At 37.9% G+C, this 22,737-nt stretch overlaps 1 protein-coding gene across 1 annotated transcript in view; it reads left to right on the plus strand.

The window, feature by feature from the left end:
- Nucleotides 1-22,737, plus strand: part of LOC133519352 (kinesin-like protein KIF13B) — a 350,907-nt gene that overhangs the window by 28,153 nt on the left and 300,017 nt on the right. The gene's annotated exons all lie outside the window — the stretch shown is intronic.

Below are 22,737 nucleotides of genomic sequence, written 5' to 3' on the forward strand. Positions count from 1 at the left end.
CATTAAACTAATTTTACGGTTTAAACTTACGTGTTTTTCGTCACTCGCGCGACATGTTTCGGGTTCGGATTTTTGACTTTCTCGCGATAGAAAAAGAATCTTTAATTCAAAAATCTGTAATAATTTATGAACTTAAGATAAACATATGAGAATTGCTTCTAAAAATCTCCCTATATATCTCTCTGTGCTCGAGATATACACTCCTGATGCTTGTCATTTCCATTACTAGGAATAGATTTAGATGGTAACTTGTGAACTTTACAAAATTATGAAGTCAAATAAATCTATTCAAATTAAATAACCTTCAGGTCACTTTGCCGGCTAGTCAACAAAGCTTAACGCTTAGAACTTATGATAATGTAAATCTAGCCTAACAATCTGCATTATGCAAATCATTGCGGTAAAACTTTTTATCGTTAATTATCTGGTGAAGTTTAATTTCAATGCTAATAAATTCATTTCAGCAATATTTCATTTTGTTTTATTACATTTAACTTGTCTAACGAAATTATTTAGTAAGAAGACTTACTAAACAGTTTCGTATCGAATAACGTTTAATAAAATCTGATTTGTAACCAGTACCCCTAGTGTAAATAAATTCGATTTCGAAACGTGACGTACGCGTTTGCGTTTAGTCTCATTTTGTATTGGACTTAGAAAGAGCGCGCCAAGCGGGACGTTTTGGAAACTCAAAATCCTATACAAAATGAGACTTAACGCAAACGCGTTCGTCACGTTATGATGTCGATCAAATTTACACTAGGGGTACAGTAATAAAAAAGTTAGAAACGAAACGTTTTTTATATAACCTCCTTTTCGGAAGTGAGTAATGTCACCCGGGACACCTCATTCATCAAATCCGCTCAGTAGTTTTGACATTGGAACACAATATTTCATATTTGAATTTAGACAGAATTTCATATCAGCAAACGTAATGATGGATGTTAAAACTATGATGGATGTTAACATCTATGACAACTTAAAAAACTTATATTTAAACCTTTTCCAGGGGCCCATTTCTAGAACGGTATTAGACTATTAATATTAGTTCTCGAACTGTCAAGTCGTATGGGTCACCATTGTTAAGAACATACAATCGTTCAAACATATAAACTTTATTATTATATATTTAAGTTTTAGTAAATAAATTCATACATTTCTTCTTTATAAAAATAAAATCTATCACACCATAAGAAAATTAATTGGCATATATATCGTCAAAGTCAAAAAACAGAATAGATGATTTATTGACAATAACAATATACATAATGGATATATACAGATGATTACTATAACTAGCTTATATCTAAAATAGGCCCTTGAGGCATTGTACCAAGGATGCTGGCGGCATTTCCTCGTATCGCAATACTGATATGTTGTGCGAGGAAGCCGCCAGCTCTTCGGTCACCAGTTACGTCAACCAGACGTTTCGCGATTCAGAATTCAAAAATGAATACGGCGATCAGCGGCCAGCAACGCATAAAGGTAGCACCAAGGAGGCGCTAACAACCATGGCAACTCACTAATAATATTAGACTAATACCGTGCGAGAAATGGGCCCTAGTTCGTGGACTATAATATTAGTCTAATACCGTTCGATAAATGGGCCCAGGTCAAGTCGTATGGGTTACCATGGCAACACACTAATAATATTAGACTAATACCGTTCGAGAAATGGGCCCCAGGCCTAGTACTACATACGATTTATCGACCGTATATACCGGTTCCGGTTATCTTGAAGTAAACACGTACTGTTATAGTGCTCTGTCTTTCGTCGAAAAAACTGTGTACATTCCTTGCTATCCAGTGTAAAAACATTCAAATCCAATGTATAATGTGTCCACGTACATTTTGAAATAATATACTAAGTGGAAATTGTGCAATAAACGTAAATATTCTGAGTGAAAAAACGAAGGAACTTTATAGGTTATGTGACAACGGTACATAAATAAAAGACTTTGACAACATCAGTGAAGTGTTGCCACATCAAATATTCTACATACTTTTAATACAACCTGACAGACTCAGTAAAGCTGCGTTCTTACTATTACGTTCCGTTCCTCGCAAACAAAAGAAAAGCAATGGATAACTTCCAAACCTTGTTCGATCAAATGAAGTTAGAAATGTCAAAACAAACGGAGGACATCATGAAGCGAATAGATGAAAAGTTGGTGCCTTTTAATGTGGAAATGCAGGAAATAAAGTTAGAAAATGTGAATTTAAAAGAAAAAATATACCATCTCGAAAAACATAAAAGAATAAACAACATCATTTTGTACGGAATAAAAGAAACCGAAAAATCTATTGTCAACCTCATAGAAACGATAAAAAAGAAATTCGAAGACGATTTAAACATATTACTCGAAGACATAGACATAAGCACGATTTACAGAATTGGCAAAAACAACAAAGAAAATGGAAAGGAGAGGCCGATAGTCTTATCATTCGTTAACAACTGGAAGAAAAATGAGGTAATGATGAATAAAAAGAAATTAAAAAATGCATATGCTGCTGAAGACTATCCAAAGGAAGTCCTCGACAGGAGAAGAGAACTATATTCAAAACTTGAAGAAGAGAGAGAGAAAGGCAAATACGCGTTCATAAAATATGACAAACTAGTCATCAAAGAGGGGAAACCAGGAAATGAAAAGCGGAAAAGGGAAGCATCATCCTCGCCAAATGTAACGGAACAGCCCCGCAAACAACAATCAACAACAAAAACACATCGATTGAATGCATTTGATGTAATGAGAAATAGATGCAACTCTCTGTCTACTCCAAACTCACCAAGTGATCAGAAAGCATAGGATACAGCCATCAGCCACCGGAACGAAACAACACTAAGCAAGCAAGAACTAAACATTACAAACAAAACATTCCCCAACCCGACTGGTCATCGTGGGGAATTAGACTGCAACCCTCCACCAAAAATCAAAATAGACAATGAAAAAACAACCCTCAAAGTGTGTACTTATAATGTAAGATCGCTAGCATCAACAGAAAAATACCTTGAACTAACTTACGCTCTAAAAAACATCAATTGCGACATTTTAGGCCTCTCAGAGGTCCGCAGAATGGGCTGTAGTATTGAAGAGCATGAAGACTTTATTTTTTGCTATATAGGTGAAACTAAAGGACTACACGGAGTGGGGTTTCTAATCATGAAACAATATAAAAACAAAATAAGAAATTTTATAGGAATCTCAGAAAGAGTAGCGCTTCTACAACTAAAATTTGAAAGCTTTCCCTTATCAATTATACAAGCATATGCACCAACAGAAAACTCAACAGAGGATGAAATTGATAAATTCTATAAGGACCTTGAATCTGCTCATACTATGTCTGATGAGAATGTTATAGTGATGGGGGACTTCAATGCCAAAATTGGCTGCCCCAAATCGGATCATTACCCAGTCATGGGCAAACATGGCTATGGAGTGCGCAATGAAAGAGGTGAACGTCTTGTAAGCTATGCTTTTCAATATAGGCTGTCAATAATGAACTCATTTTTCAGGAAGAAAGAGAGCCGTAGATGGACATGGATATCTCCCAACCAAAATGTCAAAAACGAAATTGATTTTATAATGATAAACAACCATAAACTAATAACTAACATTGAAATTCTAAGTAATATAAAATTCCCATCTGATCACAGACTAGTGAGAGCTACTCTAGTTCTATGTCACCTTAAAAAGAGTAGAAAAAACTTTACAACACCATCTAATATCCCAAAAACAGAAGAAGAAATCGAAAATTTCACCAAAAATCTACAAGCATGTATTGGAAACATAGAACCAGACTGCATTGATATCCAAACCTATTACAACATCTTGGAAAGAGGCATAACAGAGAGCTTGCCCCCCAAAACCTGTACTCAACCGGGTCAACATAAAATTTTCAGCAATGGCACAACTCGACTAATAAAAAGGCGAACTGAACTAATCCAAACAAAAAATAAAACTAAAGACATGAAAGAGGAACTTAGTAGACTATATAAAGAAACCAATAAATCAATCAGAAAGGACTATAGTAACCACAGATACGAAATCATATCAAGAAATATCAAGAACTTCAGAAGTACCAAAAAAGCAGACAAAGAATTAAAAACACACAGAACATGGATACAAAAATTGGAACAAAATTCGAAGGAATCAAAGTCAAGGGAAGATATAATCAACCACGCAACTAACTTTTATAAGGAATTATACAAGAGCCAAACTGACACTGAAACAGTGGCACAAACATCTCACATAAGTAATACTAACTGCATCAAACCAATTGAAGACTCCGAAGTTTATAAACATATAAAAAGGCTAAAAGCTGACAAGAGCCCCGGACCAGATAGATTGTGTAACGAAGTCCTAAAAATGGGAGCACCTATTTTAGTTCCCAAGTTGTGCCAACTTTTCAATATGGTATTGGATACAGAAACCGTACCAAAACAATGGTGTACATCGGATATAATCTTGCTTTTCAAAAAAGGAAACCCTCTAGATATAGGGAACTATAGACCCATAAGCCTTTTAGCAAATATATACAAACTTTTCTCATCCATACTTTTAAATAGAATATCCCACAACATTGATAACCTGCAACCAAAAGAACAAGCGGGTTTTAGATCAGGCTATAGCACAATAGACCACATACAAACATTAGATCAAATTATTGAAAAACACCGAGAGTTTAATACACCCCTGTATCTGGCCTTTATAGACTACAGCAAAGCCTTTGATAGCATTAGTCACAGCTCAATATGGAACGCACTACAACATTCAAATATTAACCAAAAATATATCAACATTTTGAAATATATTTACACGCACAGTAAAAGTAGAGTTAGACTGGAAACACTAGGAGATGAAATAAATATAGAACGAGGAGTCAGACAGGGGGACCCTCTATCTCCGAAGCTTTTTATCGCAGTACTCGAAAATATCTTTCAGAAATTAGAATGGAAAAATAAGGGAGTGCGGATAAATGGACGGTTTCTGAACCATCTCAGGTTCGCTGACGACATAGTTATAATTGCTGAAACTGGTAAAGACCTTGAGGAAATGATGAGCTCACTCGACTACGAAAGCTCAAAAATTGGTTTAGAAATGAACATGAATAAAACTAAGATTATGACCAACCATCGCAAAAGACACATTGTGATAAAGGGAAACAACATAGAATATGTCAATGACTACATATATTTGGGAAAACAGCTGTCATTCAAAAAGTCTAGCAATGAAGAGGAAATAACAAGAAGAATAAACGCAACTTGGAGGAAATTTTGGACATTGAAAGAAATCCTAAAAGGAAACTACAGTTTGCACCTAAAAAAGACTGTATTTGACACATGTCTACTACCTTGTACCTTGTTGTTTATGTTTATTGTATGCCTGCCAAACTTGGACATTTACAGACGAAATAAAACAGAAAATCAAATGTAGCCAAACAGCAATGGAAAGAAGTATATTAAAAATTAGAAGAATTCAAAAAGTAAGGAGCGAAAGCATTAGACAAAAAACAAAAATCACCGATGCTCTCAGGCACGCGCTCTCACTTAAGTGGAGATGGGCTGGACATATCTCACGATTCAAGGACAGAAGATGGACCATAGAAACCACGCGTTGGAAGGGACCAACGGGAAAAAGAAATGTTGGCCGACCAATAAGGCGGTGGGCTGATGATATCACACAAGCGACAGGAGCCGACTGGATTAAGCTGGGCAAGGACAGGGAGGCATGGAAGAGGATGGAGGAGGCCTTTACCCAGAAGGGGTCCATATTTCATTAGCATTAAGACTAACAAATTAATTTATGTACTTTTTTTTTTCTCTTTCTACTACAACCAACTAACAAAATTTAGATGTATATATGCGAAATATGGAATAAATGGCTTTATTATTATTATTATTATATACGCGCCAATAGAATTTCAACTTAAGCATTCCGATTTAAGGTTCAAATTAGATTGCACTTTCGGGAAATGTAATGTAAATGAATCATCATAGTTGGAGGGGATTTAATGAAATATATTTGATTGATTTTTTTGGGAAAATATTATAAATTGGTCTGGCCTGGACTTCATATTATCTCAAATAAGAACACAATTTTAGAGTCGGGCCACGCTAAGTTTTCATGCCAACTAATACTAATATATATAAACTGTATAGGTATAGGGATAAGCATACTTACTGCCAAGTTTATATTGTATGGAAAGTGACAAAGATAACCCAGTAGGGCTAAGATGGTCGGCTCTTTATCATTTGTCACCATGATGCCTGTCACGTTCTAATAAGTATTGCGAAAGTGACGGGCATAGTGACAAGTGATAAAAATGGAACCATGCTGCCACCGCAGTTGTGAATATATATATTATATAACATTAGAATCTGTTTGCGGGATAAAAATAGTCCTATTCTAGGAATATTAACAAATTTCATCAAAATCTGTTTTTTCGTGAAAGAGACAAACGTCCAAATATGCAAACTTACAAACATTCACATTAGCACACCCCAAGGGCCCTTTTTAAGTTTAATCTACTTACATATAAGATCAGCCTGTCTTCGCAAATAGATCATGGCAGCTAAGATGCGCGCGAGTTCGTCGACCCAACCAGGAACCTTGCCTCGTCATAACCGTTTTTTGCCCACTTGCGACAGCCAATGAATTAGCCAAGCTTTAACTAGTGTTTCCATTGAGTCGTGTTACCGGTTTTTTGTCGGTGGTATTGCTAGTATTTTGTGATTGTGTACTAATAGGTTAAGTGTTATCGTAATTTTAAACCGTTTTCGTTCCCCCTAGTTTGTTTGAACGCATTTTGGATGAAGTGTATTAATATATCGATGATATGTGTGACTGCTTTGAAGAAAAATGTGTTTCAAATGTAGGTAGAGAGCGGCCGAAACGCTCTTGACCTGGGGGCCTACCGCGAAAACCGAAATTCGCAAATTGCGGGGATCTTTCTCTTTTACTCTTAGTAAGACGTAATTAGAGTGACAGAGAAAAATGCTCGCAATTGACGAATTTCGATTTTCCCGGTAGCCGCCCAGGATTGCTAACTGAGGCCGTGGACAGGACGCAAGCGGCGTCCGGCGCGGCACCTCAAGGTCGTTCATACATTTGTCGAGTGCAATGTATGAATGGCCTTGATTTGTCGCTTGTTGCGCCGCTTGCGTTCAGTTCGCGACCTCATTCTTCGGCAATTTTGGCCTTGAATTACACCTGAGCAAGAAAGTCCTAAGTGCCCGTCACACTATCGTACAAACCCACATCGTCCTTACTTCTATAATATTATGTTTGAGACATCTTGCTCTACAACTTTATTCGTTGACAATGATCCTCCTTGCGTCGTATTCCTCAATATTCCGGGTCGTGACTTCCCTTTTGTATCACTTTCTTTCTTATGATCTTTCTCCATCTGTTTCTGTCTCTGGCGGTGTGGTTAACGACGATACCAGCTCATTATCAAGTGAAACAGGAGCCTGGATTGTCTGAACGTGACGAAATTATAATTATTGCAAGAGCGTCAATGTTAAACGAATTTCGGCCATCGATTTCTGTGGCCAACCCAGCCCGGTAGTTACAAAACTGTAAATATCACTTATTGACGACAAACCGTTTAGAACCATCCGTTGTCACATGCCTAACACGCCACGGTACAGATTTACGGAAATCGTTTGGTGTCTAACATTTCTGTATATGCAATGTGTGTAAGCCATTGACATATATCTAAGGAAGAGCCTTACGGGCAATAGGAATGGGGCGAGTACAGCGGTGTCACGAAAATCCACTCCTGTATTAACACCAGAACTTTGAACTCTCGTCATCGTATTGTCAATGCAACTGAAATGTCAATAGACAATCTACCGCTGGGTGAGGTAATTACATTCGGGGTGAAGCTTGTCCCTTCTTTATGAAATACTCATAAAATATTACTTATTCTGTTGGTTGTCATCTTTAATGGCCGCCGATCGAGCGTGCTGTATGAGCTGTGTATTGATTGACCCAAATGCCCGCCGTACCCGTGTTTTTATTATTTAGCCCTGAAAGGTGTGTCTGGTGGGAAATGGACGCTATTATTAACTTGTCACGGGGCGGGGGTGTCCCGGGTGTCGCCGTGGGTGTATACGCGGTTACAGAAGTCACTTTTTGATTCCTCTCGATAGGATTTCTCCTATCATTATTCATCATCATATTGATTAACAAACTTATGTTCTTGGCGAGATTGCGTAAGTGAATTTTGAGGATATTTTTGTTTTATTTACCCGCCGTTTACCGGTTGTCATAAAAACGACGATCAATATATAATGTTAGACTCTGACCACGCTAGCTTTGCACAAATTTGGCAGTAAAGTAAGAATGCAGACATATTTCCATAAGATCCATACTTGACGTAGCACTTGGCATGAAAACTTAGCGTGGTCCAACTCTATTATCACACGCCATAACATCATAAAACTGTAACCGTACCATGAGTTGGCATTTGATATTTACGCTAGCGACTGAGTAAACTCGGATCGCATTCCCTCTCGATTGCATCAATCCATCAGTGCGAGCGAGATGGACTGTGATCAAGTTCACGCAGTCAAGTGTCAACTCGTGGTAACCGTACTGACGGTTAAACGTGACCTAAACATAACTTATGTTCGGCTTTAAAGTACAATTTAAAAATAATACGTAAAAATATGAATTCTTTATCCTTCTTACTGCCTTGTTTTCAAGTTTCTTATCGTGCCCTAACCTAATAATAAAAGAACACAATTTATAAATCTATGGGCGTAAAACACCGGAACCGGACCTATCTCGGGTTTCCATAAATCCTACCTCATCTGATTCCGGTACGTATCCGTTCTGTCTATGATACATGATACTCAGAACTTATTTATACAGAAACAACATTAGTGAACCATGTAAACCCTTATGCATGAAGTATATCAGCGTTGGCCGAACATCAATTGGAATTGAAGATATTGAAAACCATTACAAATTGAACCGTAAACTTTTACCGTTTACATTACGGTTGCAATCCCTCTGGTGTTGCAGGTGTCCGTAGACGACGGTAATTACCATCATGCGATTCGTCTGCCTACTTGCCAACTACATCATAAAAAATACACAGAATATAAATTGATCGATTGAAGACTCCACGCCATATTCCATATTTATCGCGTTCTTAAACACTACTGTAGGGCTAAGATGGTCGGTTCTTTATCATTTGTCACCATGTCTGTCACGTTCTAACAAGTATGTAAGTGCGAAAGTGACACATGACATGACAGGTGATAGGTGATGCGACCATAAATAAACTATAATTGTTTTAATGTTAGACAGTTATGCACGGTTATATGCTGACGTCGGTACAGTTACACGTAATGAAATTATACCAGTCGTAGTAAAACTGTTTACGGTCTTGACATAACTACAGGAACTTGGGTGTAACTATTAATAGTATTCATTAATTACCATACGTATATTCGTAACAGTTTTCATATGTGGCTTTCCACACAAAAGGGTCTTTATGCTTCAAGTGCAAGAAGGTCCTTTTTATCTGAAGTTCCAAAGAAATTCTTATAGAAAGGTCTTTATTGCACATGAAGCATAAGGACCCTTCTCTGATGGGAAGCCACATATCAGCGTTGGCCGAACGTTAATTAGAATTGACCATTAACCATTCCAAATTGAACCGTAAACAGTAACCGTCCGTGACGGTTTACAGTTCAATTTGTAATGGTTAATAGTCAATTCTAATTAACGTTCGGTCAACACTGCCACACATACTCTCGGATCCTTCTTTACCCTGAAATACACTTATTATTTACGTAAAAATTCTCGTTTTCTATATAAATATGCGCAGATTCACAAAGTGCTTCGACGACGGTATTTCATTTTTTTTTAATAGACTATTTTGTGTCCCAGTGCTGGGCAAAGGCTTTCCCTTTTTTCATTTTATTACTGTAATTCAATTTAGTTCAGCTTTGTTTTCATAACTAACTGTATTAAATTCGAGTTTGACCTATTTTTAGTCTGGTTGTATTAAATTTTGGCAACAACGACGAATCACTAATGTCAATGCATCATTTTCATAACTATCCGCGGTCTTCGAAATATCTCGCGGCAAAATTGTTTGAATTAAACGAGCCAACACGATTTTCACACATAATTATGTATTTACTTTTAAAATTACCTCCGACGTTTTGAGGACGGCATTATCCCGCGGTCTCGGAGAAAGACTGGCTAAAGTTGACATCAACTGCGCGAGATTTTCTAACTAACTGCACTTGGAATAAATTTAAAAGTGGAAAAATTACTGTCTTGGGTGAGACTTGAACTCACGGCCTCTGGATAGATACTCCAGCGCTCTGCCATCTGAGCCACCAAGACCTCATCCCTAGGCAGCTTTTTTTTTTTTTTTTGTTTAAATACTACGTCGGTGGCAAACAAGCCTACGGCCCGCCTGATGGTAAGCAGTCTCCGTTGCCTATGTAAGCCTGCAACTCCAGAGGAGTAACATGCGCGTTGCCGACCCTAAACCCGCCCCCCCTCGTTGAGCTCTGGCAACCTTACTCACCGGCAGGAACACAACACTATGAGTAGGGTCTAGTGTTATTTGGCTGCTGTTTTCTGTAAGGTGGAGGTACTTCCCCAGTTGGGCTCTGCTCTAGATCTGGAATGGCATCCACTGGCTGTGCCCTACCACACAAAGCGAGATGACATTCGCAATGCCCATACCTCTCTTTTGGACGCAGTTTAAGGACGTACCCGGGTCCACCATATGGGTCTAGGGGACCCTAGTGACCGTGAGTCTCACCCAAGACAGTAATTTTTTCCACTTTTAAATTTATTCTAAGCTTAATAGCATCGTTCGCAGACGTCTTTGCTTGTTAAAATTAATTTAATTGCACTTGGTCTTATTTATCAATTTTAGAGTCAGACCAAGATAAGTTGGCAGCGATTTTCACAGCTCGGACAGTGCAAGTGTCATTATAAACATCAAACTTCTATGAAATTATGACGTTTACTTAACACTTGCACAGGCTTGGCTATCAAAATCGTTGTTTGGCACACTAGGAATGTCACTCTGTCGACATTATCATTCGGTTTTTCAACCTTCGATATTCTGTTCTGCTTACATTTACTAATGGCTGGATTTCTGGAACCTTAAGAGGTAGGTATGTATGCTACATAGTACATATATATATCACAGTACATCATAGTACATATCACTTTATATTATTGTATGTCTTTTTCCTTCTTGTCTGTTACCTTTCGTGATTTTTCTCACTTGATGGTCTCATCGGAAGATCAGCGCTGGAAGCCACCAGCAACATGCTGAGATGAGACCATTTCGTGGCACTTTATACTTCCTTTGTTTTTGTTATATCATGTAATTTAATGTGTCTTGTTTGTGTCTACGAATAAAAAATATTCTATTCTATTCTACATACTCGTCTATACAAAAAGAGAAAAAAAAATTCCACGTCTAAATATTTTCCATTTTCGCAGGTTTTTTTAGTATGTTATTGACACAATGAAACACTAAGTTTTTCCTTTTTTTTTCAAAATTTCCATTATACCAAATGTTTTTTTTTTTTGTAAATAGTGATATATATCTAGAATACATTACGTTAAAGCGATCGACATCAAAATCAAAGTGATTTGCTAAGATTTAATTAGTGAAAACCGTTTTCTCCCGAAATGGAATTTCATAGAAAAAGTACCGATATTTCGTTAGGATCGCAAAGCTATTTTTTCCTCTTAAGTATAGTATACGCCATTAAGTCCCGTTAAAGTAAATAATAATCAACCAATACGATACGGTCTATTTGACAACGCTCCAGGAAAACGCCGGATTTCTGGTTTATAAAAAGGGAATGCTCTTGCAGATATACAAAGAGAGTTGCCGTCTCCAAGGTAAATATTCGTGGTAATTGAAAGAGTTTGGAAGCAATGGATTTCATTTGATTTGTTGCGAGATCGCTTTGGACGATCCGTATAACTGTACCCCTAGTGTAACTAAATTCGATTTTGAAACGTGACGTACGCGTTTGCGTTTAGTCTCATTTTGTATTGGATTTAGAAAGAGCGCGCCAAGCGGGACGTTTTGGAAACTCAAAATCCTATACAAAATGAGACTTAACGCAAACGCGTTCGTCACGTTATGATGTCGATAACATTTACACTAGGGGTACTGTATATGTGAAAAAGCGCCACAAAATGAAAAAAAAAACCGGACAATGCGAGTTGGACTCGCCCAGGGTTTCTGTACTTTTTAGTATTTGTTGTTGTAGTGGCAAACAGAAATACATCATCTGTGAAAATTTCATCTGTCTAGCTATCACGGTTCATGAGATACAGCCTGGTGACGAACAGACAGATAGAGCGGAGTTATAGTAATAGGGTCTCGTTTTACCCTTGGGTACGGAACCCTAAAAAGAGGGGTGAGAACACTCTTTACAAGCTTTTATTTAACTTGCCCTGTAGGTTTGTATATATGTACGTATCTTCTTCTTCCTCGCGTTGTCCCGGCATTTTGCCACGGCTCATGGGAGCCTGGGGTCCGCTTGACAACTAATCCCAAGATTTGGCGTAGGCACTAGTTTTCACGAAAGCGACTGCCATCTGACCTTCCATCCTTCTTCCCGGGTTGGGGGGTTATGTGGGAGCGGGGGGGGGGTATGTATGTACGTATGTTAGGTCAAATCCTGGAAGCTGAATTTGAACCGATTCCCGATTGAGCTGAAATTTTGCATATATGTAAATTGGATGACAATGCAATATTATGATGACATGGACCTGATGATGGAGACAGAGGGTGGCCATGGGAACTTTGTGATAAAATAACGCAAACTAATTGTGTTTGGGGTTTTTAGAACTATCTCAATGTGTAATAGTTGCCCGTGGAAAAAAGTACAGTCAGCGACAAAAGCTTGTCCCAAAATTTTTTTTTTGCCAAATACTTTTTTATTTAAAGGTGCTACTGACTGAATTACTATTAAAAATTATATATCTAATTCTGCGAAGAAGTAGTATGACATGTTTTTTTTTTCTGAAAACGCCATATTTATGTTGACTTGTTTTTCTAACCTAGGTTCTAAAATGGTAACCCAACTATATTTTTCGTGTCTAGGATACAAAAACAAAGATAATCCAAGAAGAGTACCTTTACCTGTAGGGCTAAGATGGTCGGCTCTTTATCATTTGTCACCATGTCTGTCACGTTCTGACAAGTATGTAAGTGCGAAAGTGAGGGTCATAGTGACAAGCGATAAAAATGGAACCATTCTGTAACTTTTTTTATATAACGACATGCAAGCGTTTGACCACGATCTCACCTGATGGTAAGTGATGATGCGGTCTACGGTGGAGCACGCTTACCTATGAGATACCTATTTACCCTAGACAATTGCAAAGCCTTTCCCGTGTATCGTGATCTCTCTGAGTAACAATCTCTTTGTGCACGACCTCATTTTGCTATGAATGCGCCATAATGGAGCTACTGTCGGAAGCTCGTGCGATCCTTGAGTTTGAAGATAGCACACACTGACATGGCGTACGAATAGTGAGAGGTAGAAAGATAGTGGTATTCGCACACCGAGTTTAGTTTACCTTTTTTAGGGTTGCGTACCCAAAGGGTCAAATACGGGACCCTATTAACGAGACTTCGCTGTCCGTCCGTCCGTCTGTCACGAGGCTGTATGTCATGAACCGTGATAGCTAGAGAGTTGAAATTTTCACAGATGATGTATTTCTGTTGCCGCTATAACAACAAATACTAAAAACAGAGTAAAATAAATATTTAAGGGGGGCTCCCATACAACAAACTTATTTTTTTTGCCGTTTTTATAAATAATGGTACGGAACCCTTCCTTCGTGCGCGAGTCCGACTCGCACTTGGCCGGTTTTTTTTAATATTTCATATACCACAATGACAGTTTAATCGACCAATGTACTGCCCAATCATCCGTTTTTTTTTGTTCATTTCTGTCATTTTAGTATCCTGGATCAACGTTAAGGTAAATTATATATAGGTGTTTATTTAGTGATCTGCAATAATTTACGGGTGAATATATAGGTCATACTGAGCAACTTTTACTATGGAACCAACCCGGAAAACGCGAGAAAAATTACTCTCCCATAGAAAATGTCAAGGTCAGACAGCCAAAATGTGTGAAACAAATCTTATTGTGGTTACCTATAATTAGATAAGCATCAGTCCTGATTGTCATATAGACTTAAGAGCATGTAAGAGGTATTATCTGTTGGTAATCCTAAATAAATAAAATATAATAAAAATAAAAATAAAATTATTTTCGCGATTTCAGGGTTGGTCCCATAGTAAAAGTTGTTCAGTATGACTTATAATTCACCCCGTAAATTATTGCAGGTGACTACCGCACCCGGGTGGTATGCGGAATGCATTTTCCCCCCTAGAAAAAAAATAAAAAAAAATAAAAATAAAAGGTGACTAAGTAAACATCCTGTATAAGAACCAGTAAGATGTAGAAGCATAGATGCAGTTTACTTTATTATATTAAAAGAGCTCATGAATCACTCTTGTCTTCTGGATTGAAAATGGACCAGCAAAACTATCATTGCCAATGAAATCCTTAACGGTTGAACTTATATTTCTATCTATCTGAATAAGGTGAGTATTTATTTATAAAACTTTCAAGGTAAGACTGAATTACCTTAACACGCGTTCATGATCAATAGTTATCGCGTGACAAAAAACGTCTAGCCTTTATCACGCAAAAAAGATAAGATAAATCCGTCCCTTTTTCCCTGTCAGAAAGTCAAAGTTGCCTGAATACGCTAAAGACTTTTTTAAATAACTAAAAAACTAAACTTTAATATCCTAGCGAAGTGTCAGTTATCTCTTCAAACAGGTAGCATATATTACCTAAACTTCTCGAGAAAACTAAACCGTAACTCAACCTTATGCAACGAGGTCGCACGAATTTAAATTAGGAACACTTTTAGCTCAAGGGGCTGTTCAGTTTAATTAATTATGCCAAAACGAGATAGTGGAGGTCTACGTGAGCAATTTCGGCGCGCTTAAGACGCTACGAGGCGCTAACTCGCGCCATAAACCGAATTAACGCTTACTGTGCTTAGTGGCATATTGTTTATTACCGGCTGATTATAAAAATAGTACTTCATGAGCAATTTCGGCGTGTTTAGGTGCTAGAAAACGCTATTTGGCGCTTTAATATTAACGCTGACGTTGTCTTCTTGTCTTTGTTGCAGATTTTTCTATTTGTTGCTAGTTTGTTTACAATAAAAAAATATCACTAATAGTTTAGAAGCTGCACAAAAGCTGAAATTACGTTTACATGTGTAGGTAGTTAGGTACTTGTTAGATGTGGGTCCCAAAAGTGGCCCAGGCCAGCGACGATACCTATCTACGGTAACCGTTTACTACCAAGCAGGATATATGCTTGCTTGCCACCGACATGACGACACCAAAAAGGCCCCGGTGTTTCCAGTAGACCAGTAAAGATGTCACTTCTTACTTTATGAAGGGCTCTAAAATAAAAAGGAAAAATAACGTTCCAAAGGAAAAACGCGAGATAACAAATGTCAAGCCGCTGTTATGATAAATGAGCGCCATACATCAACAGTATCAACACTATAATGCGCGTAAAGACGTGGATTTTATTTTCGCAAAATTCTACGACTCATCGCTGAATATTTTTCATGGACCGCTTTGTAAGGTGTATTTCTTTGTTTAGAACTCATAAATCCGTTTTTACCTAGCTTCATATTGGCGACCGGTCTGGCCTAGTCGTTAGTGACCCTGCTTATGAAGCCAATGGTCTTCGGTTCAAATCCCGGTAAGGGCATTTATTTGTGTGATGAGCATAAACATTTGTTCGTGAGTCATGGGTGTTTTCTATGTATTTAAGTATTTGTATACTATAAATATCGTTGGCTAGTACCCACAACACACGTCTTATTGAGCTTAATGTGGGGTTTAATAATTAAATTCAAAAGAAAGTTAATATTTTCCCGCCAAACATTGTCTATGGAAATATAGTTTAAAAAAAATGTGTGATAGGCCACTTCTTTCTTTCATATCTGTTTATTGCAAAACTTGTCTAGTAACCTACGTACATACATATGTACATACTAACAGGGTAAGTTAAATAAAAGCTTGTAATTACTATTAGACATGCATTCGTGATATTGTCTATCGAGATAACTGCAACGTTTTGTGGTTTTGGTCAGAGTGTCCTTGCAAATAAGTTGAGTTTCCGTGTGGTTTTTCCATGGCATTTGCCCTCGATTAAAACGTGTAAAACGTCAATATAAAAACTACAATTTTGCGTTAGCTCCCTCTTAATGTAAGGCCTGAGTGGACGCTCGCTCGGCACGGCGTGCAGCGTGGCGTCGGGCTCACAAGTGATGTGAGCAGCGTGCACTGCGGCCGCTCCTATACGTTTGCATTTGTTTGACGCGTACGCCGCACGCTCCGCCCCGCTGCATGCTCAACTCCAGTGTCCACTCTGGTCTTACACTTAAACATCCACAATGGCGAATAAAGGTATTTTCCACATTAAATACTTACTACAAGAAAAATAATAGAACGTTTATTTACCGCAAACTTGACCGCTTAAAATATTCTTATCACGAAAACGCCGGTCGTTTTCGGGTGATCCCGCTTTCTGAACATTTCGAAACCGACCAGCCGATAAACTATCCGGCTAAGATTACCTGCAGGCTAGTTACCGAACACCCGATAAATTACCCTTCATCCTAACATAGAGGCCAATTCTGTACAATAGGCTAGATAACACGTTATTACCGTTTTGAACGCCAAAAACGCGTTCCGCGCCTAAACGCGTCGTTTTTCAGTAAGGTTTAAATTAGCTTGCTTGCACCCTTGACCTTGGCGTCGAAATGACGTTTTTTTTTTTTTCACGACGTAAAGCGTTCTGTACCCATAGTCTAAATTTATTCGATAGCGAAACGTGACGTATGCGTAAAGTCTAATTTTGTATGGGATTTTCAGTTTCCAAATCGTTCCGCTTGGCGCGTTGTTTCTAAATCCCATGCAAAATGAGACTTAACGCAAACGCGTACAAATTTACAAGGGGTTCAGAGGGTTAATGGTATCTTACTGGTATAAAACTATAATTCTGGATTAATGAACTCACTTTTCACAAGAATCAGTATTCCCTTTCACCCTTACATTTGCTAATCACTGGATTCCACGAAGACGAAGTTCCCTGTCCGTCATTTTGATTGAAATTTCTGTGTTTTCTTAAAATGAGGGACAGGGAATTTCGTCTTCGTGGAATCCAGTGATTAGCAAATGTAAGGGTGAAAAAACTTTTCAACACATACCATCGGATGTCGTGAGTGTTGTGTGTAGGCAAAGTGACAACCCTAGCGTACAAGTGAATAATCAAGATCAAGTGCGGGTAGTTCGCAAAACCCGCGCAGCAAGATGTTGATACAATTCCTCGCCAGTCTGCCTGTGACCACGAGCGTAACGTCACGTTCGAAACGTCAGGCCGTATAATAAACGTAAGTTTACGCGATTAAGTCCCGTATTCGTTTTAAAACTATGAACGAAAATCGTGTTGGTATAAATCAATATACTACGTGTTATTAACAGTATAAGGCCATAACTCCTCTGAAGTTGCAGGCGTACATAGGCTACGGAGACTGCTTACCATCAGGCGGGCCGTATGCTTGGGGGGCGTCCACAAATTAGGTAACGCAAATTGGAGGGAGAGGAGGAGTCAGGCCAAGCGTTACGGTCCTGTTACGTTGGGGAGAGGGGGGGTCAAGGTTTGCGTTACGTCACGCACGATTTTATAATAATACATAACAAAAATTTTTTTTTTGTTTTTCACATCCCTAATTTGCGGTATTTCTCTGAGAAAATATTGGCAGCACCGAGCGCGCGACGCGACAATGACAGACAGACACAGATACTATTAGACAGTCAGCACCGTGCTGCAAGTGCCGCAGTTCTTTGTAATTTGTGCCGTGTGTCACGCTAAATTATAAGTAAATTAATATATTTAAAGGTGATGACATCGAAAATAGGTGAAATTTATCAAAAGGCCTTCAAGGCATATTCATGCTCTAAAAAAGCAGCTGCACACCACCGCAGAATTATTCACACAAAATCAACTTCTGCAAATAAAGTCTCCGTTACGCGAGTTATCACGCGGCGTCAGGGAGAGCTATTGTGTCATTGATGGTGACACCTGACACGGTGGAGTGGGTGGCAAAAGAGGAGATAGCCACAGAAGATGGGATCGCCGACGAAGCCGATACCGATTGTGAGAGCGATTCTGATTTTTCTTTAATAGAATGTATTAAGAAATGGAACCAAAACCTGTTCATAGATGATTAAATTTCTTGATTCCTTGAAACCACAGTTTAATGATTTATTAAAACAGACAGATTTTTGATTAAAAAGTATCTATACTACCACCTGTCTTTCTTTTCTGAATATTAACCTAAAGATTTTTACAAAGCAATTGTTATGTAACGGAATTGAAGGGGGGGGGGGTCCCCAGATAAGCGTGACGGTCCTGTTCATGGGGGGGGGGGATCAAAAAATTTGGAATTTTGCGTTACGTAATTTGTGGACGCCCCCTTGTTTGCCACCGACGTAGTATAAAAAAAAAATATTCAGGATATTCACTAATGTGATGCTTACACGAAACGTCTTGGTTGGTGCAGTTGCGTATGCTAAAAGGAACGTTGGAAGACCGACGCTGCGCTTTAAAGACTGTGTTAAGCGAGACATGTCAGCATTTGAAATCGACCACCATGCCTGGGAAACTTTAGCTGAAGACCGTGATGGGTGGCGCAAGCGTGTTGTGGAGGGGAGAAGGCTATGCGACCAAGCCTGGTTTAATACATTAGATAGCAGAAGGTGTCGCAGAAAGCAAACCGGGACTGGAAACTCAGGTGGCATGAGCCTTCTCTTCCAAAAATGTGGGAGGTCGTGCCGCTCACGCATCGGCCTCCACAGTCACCAAACCCGTTGTCTAAACAGCAATGCTTAAATCGTCTGCAATAGACGCAAAAAGGCCTGTGATGATGATGATGATGATGCTTACACGAGATAGTATCAAAACAAGATGAAAACGAACAAATACTTCGTACAGAATCGGCGCCCTAACTCGTTCCTACCGATTATTCGGAATCGTTTCTCGTCACGTTTCTGCTTACAAATCTCCATTTGGCCCACGATAAATCGTTATGGGTAAGCTCATTAATATTGTATTTCAGGTTAAGCCTATTAGCTAGGCTATATTTTTGTTTTAGCTATGATCTTGCATTAGATTCGGTCATTAACATGATGCCAATTTGGCTATTTTACGACTAATAAATAAAACAATCAACAAATTGTCTTTGGTTTCACTTTTCATGGAACTGCGGAAGTCGGAACTTAAAAAATATTAAATTAGAAATCGTTTATTTGTGGCAAAAATATACAAATAAAAAGAATTAACGAATTAAGAAGTAAGAGGGTATTAAGCAATTCTTTTATACAACCACAAACCACAGCTAAGCTGAGGTATCCTTCGCTAATAATAATAATTCAGACTATACATATACGTCCCACTGCTGGGCACAGAAGTTAATATTCAATGTAGATATTTTTCGTATATTTAGATCATAATAGTTTTACTAATTTAGTACATACAAACATTCTGGCAAGCTATATATACGTCAGTAGAAAAAGGCGCAAAGCAACCATAGAAATTAATATGAATTTCGCGCCTTTTTCGGCTGACAAATTTGGTTTGCCTTTGCCACGTAAACATAGGATAGTATTTTTTTTTTCTATGTATGGACTTGAAGGCGGTGTTGCCCATAGCCAACGTCAAGTAAAAGGGTGGGAAATAAACGCGGAAAGGAATAAAGGATATTCGGAATTTGGAAAAGTGGTCAGGTCAGGTATGCTCAATAAAAAAAATACAATGTGATAAATATGCTTAATATTATAAAATACTATACTTTAATGTTATTATGGAAGATGAACCAAGCTAAGATGTTATATAAATCAGGGTTAATAAGCAAGGAAGGAATGTCTATTGGAAAGGGAATATGTTTAGATTGTAAAGTTTCCATAAAAACAGTGCGATCGTATAAGGGACAAGAAAAGAATATATGGTTAATATCATAAGATAGGTTCTTATCTACGGTTTACTCATAGACCACAGATAAGAAATAAAAATAAAAATAACGATCATATACTGAAACATACCGAATTTGTCAGTAGAAAAGGCGCGATATTCAATTTTTTTTATGGGAAGTCTACACCTATCGCCTACATTTTTTAAATTTGCCGCCTATTTCTACTGACAAGGTTGCTGTGCCAGAGTATAAAACTGCCATTAGAAATGTCTAAACGCGTTATAGTTTTTTTTTTTTAATTTAGGCAGGATTCTGCGGAGTCGGCTGTTTTGTTATGGTCTCACGATTGAATACCTAACCTAAAGCGAGGTTTAGACTAGCGAGAACTTGCATACAATTTTCATTGCATCGCGGTATCTGATCAAACTTTTAAATGCAGTTTGCCGAAGTAACCGGCAATGTAACGTAAATTGCATGCAAGTTCTTGCTACTCTAAACCTCGCTTAAAAGATTGGGGTGATATGCAAGTAATCAATCCTTGCATTGGCATTTGCCGACTAATCTACGGAAGCTGCTGAATGTATTGCGCGAGCGGTAGATTTGGGTATCCTTTTAGTGAAATTGAGACTTTCCACGCTAATATCAATAGTCAGCAATCGCACGACTGAAATGGTGGCTCGGTTTTAGCGAACATTTCTAGAGAAATAGAGATTGAAAACTTTGTGACTTGTGAATACGATTGATTATCGATTATACGTACGAAAAACTATAAAAGTCTGACAGAAACTCCTGTATTTTGTTAAGCCACTCACATCATATCCGACACACGATGATATTTGTTCTACATCTTGTCTTCTTTTATGATATTTTATTTTCTTAAAAACCTCAGATTAAAAATTTAAAGATGTATATAATTTTGAAGTTTTACGTTTCGCCAATTCCAAGTCAATTTCTTCATTTAGGATAGCTATCAATTTTTATGGCTGTCACTTTAGTAACTCTTAAAAACTTAATGCTTTTCAACGACAGTGTCCTTTAAGCCAGTCTATCCTGCTGTATTATCGAGCACTTTAACACGCAGCTCTAAGACATCGTACAAAGTAAGTGTACTATAAATCCTTAGCGCACATTGCCATTAGCTTGTTTCAGTCCCTGGCAGGGAAATAAAGGTAATTGTATTTCGGGACCCGAGGGCTTTAAGGGATTTTGGGATAATCGCGCTGGCAACACTGCGGCTGGAAGGGTACGTTGGAATGACAGGCCATTTGTGAAGGATGATTAAAAATAAACCTACTGGATGTATAGTCTGGAAAATGGGCGAAAAGTTATTCAAAGCAGGTTCGTGTTCTTCACTCACTCTTACTGAGCGTCGATGTGAGCGAGAAGGATATATGTGCTCGGGACCGCGGAAGTTAATAAACTACCATGTTTTTGAATTTTAATTTGGTGGAAGATTTAAAAAAGGAAAAAGTAATCGCCGAGTTCCCTCAAAAGAAAAATTGCGCATTTTTAGAAGCAACTTACATATTTTTAGCTTTTGTGCATAAAATGTTACAATTTTTTAAAGTGCGTTTTAAACTTATATTCGTGTTTTTTTTTTAATCCTCAATATTGCAAATATTTTTTTGGCAACCGTATTCTTTTCTAAAAAAGCAGCACTCATTTTCAAAAACTTACCATTATGTTATCTTTATTTTAATCGCAGTCCATCTCACCCGTATTTAATTACATATCGTATCGGGATCGGGAGATTCACTCTCAGTAATGTCAAATCAATAACAAATAAAGATGATTTTTAGGGTTCCGTACCCAAAGGGTCAAACGGGACCCTATTATTGGGACTTCGCTGTCCGTCCGTCCGTCCGTCCGTCCATCCGTATATCACCAGGCTGTATCTCATGAACTGAAATAAATGTATTATTAAAGAAAGAAGCTTATATTAAAGAAAAAGTGACATGATTGGTTGTGAAGTTTAAATACTCAAAGAAAATATTATATTTAATATTTTAAGTTGGTACTGACTATCTATGTTGCCATAAACTAATTTAGGCTAAACTATCCATTCAATCACATACCATTGTGACAAGAATAAAAATAAACCCACCAGGCGCGTAAGAATAGCACAGAAATAACACCCCACGGAAACGGGTCCACGGAATGTTCGCGAAGCTATTTACAAACACATTCGAGACCTAAACTTCGGACCAATCTTTTCCTTTATAAACAAATCTTGTTACCGCCCCTTCGAAGTTTTGTAGGGTTAAGGACTAAGATCTGATTTTTGGGCGAATGGTAAGCCTTTCAGGGTTCTGGGTGTATTTTGTGGTTAAGAATCTTAACGTATTCTTTGAACGATTAATAGATTTTACATATTTTTATAAATTAAACATGTTGATTTTGATGAAAGTCATAACTTATCATAAATATATTTCTTTGAGAATACGCTGGATTGAATTTTCGGAGTCCATATTGGGTTGCAAACAAGTTTAAAGTCATATCTTTGATATGCATAACAACGTGTGTTATATTATAATCATCATTGCGCATACAAACGTCATACATAGCAGTTGTCATATATTTTATGTGCATACCTAACCAACCTAACCTAAAATTTTATGCGAATTAAATTAATGACTGT

Source organism: Cydia pomonella, chromosome 6, assembly GCF_033807575.1.
Source record: "Cydia pomonella isolate Wapato2018A chromosome 6, ilCydPomo1, whole genome shotgun sequence".
Taxonomy (NCBI): domain Eukaryota; kingdom Metazoa; phylum Arthropoda; class Insecta; order Lepidoptera; family Tortricidae; genus Cydia; species Cydia pomonella.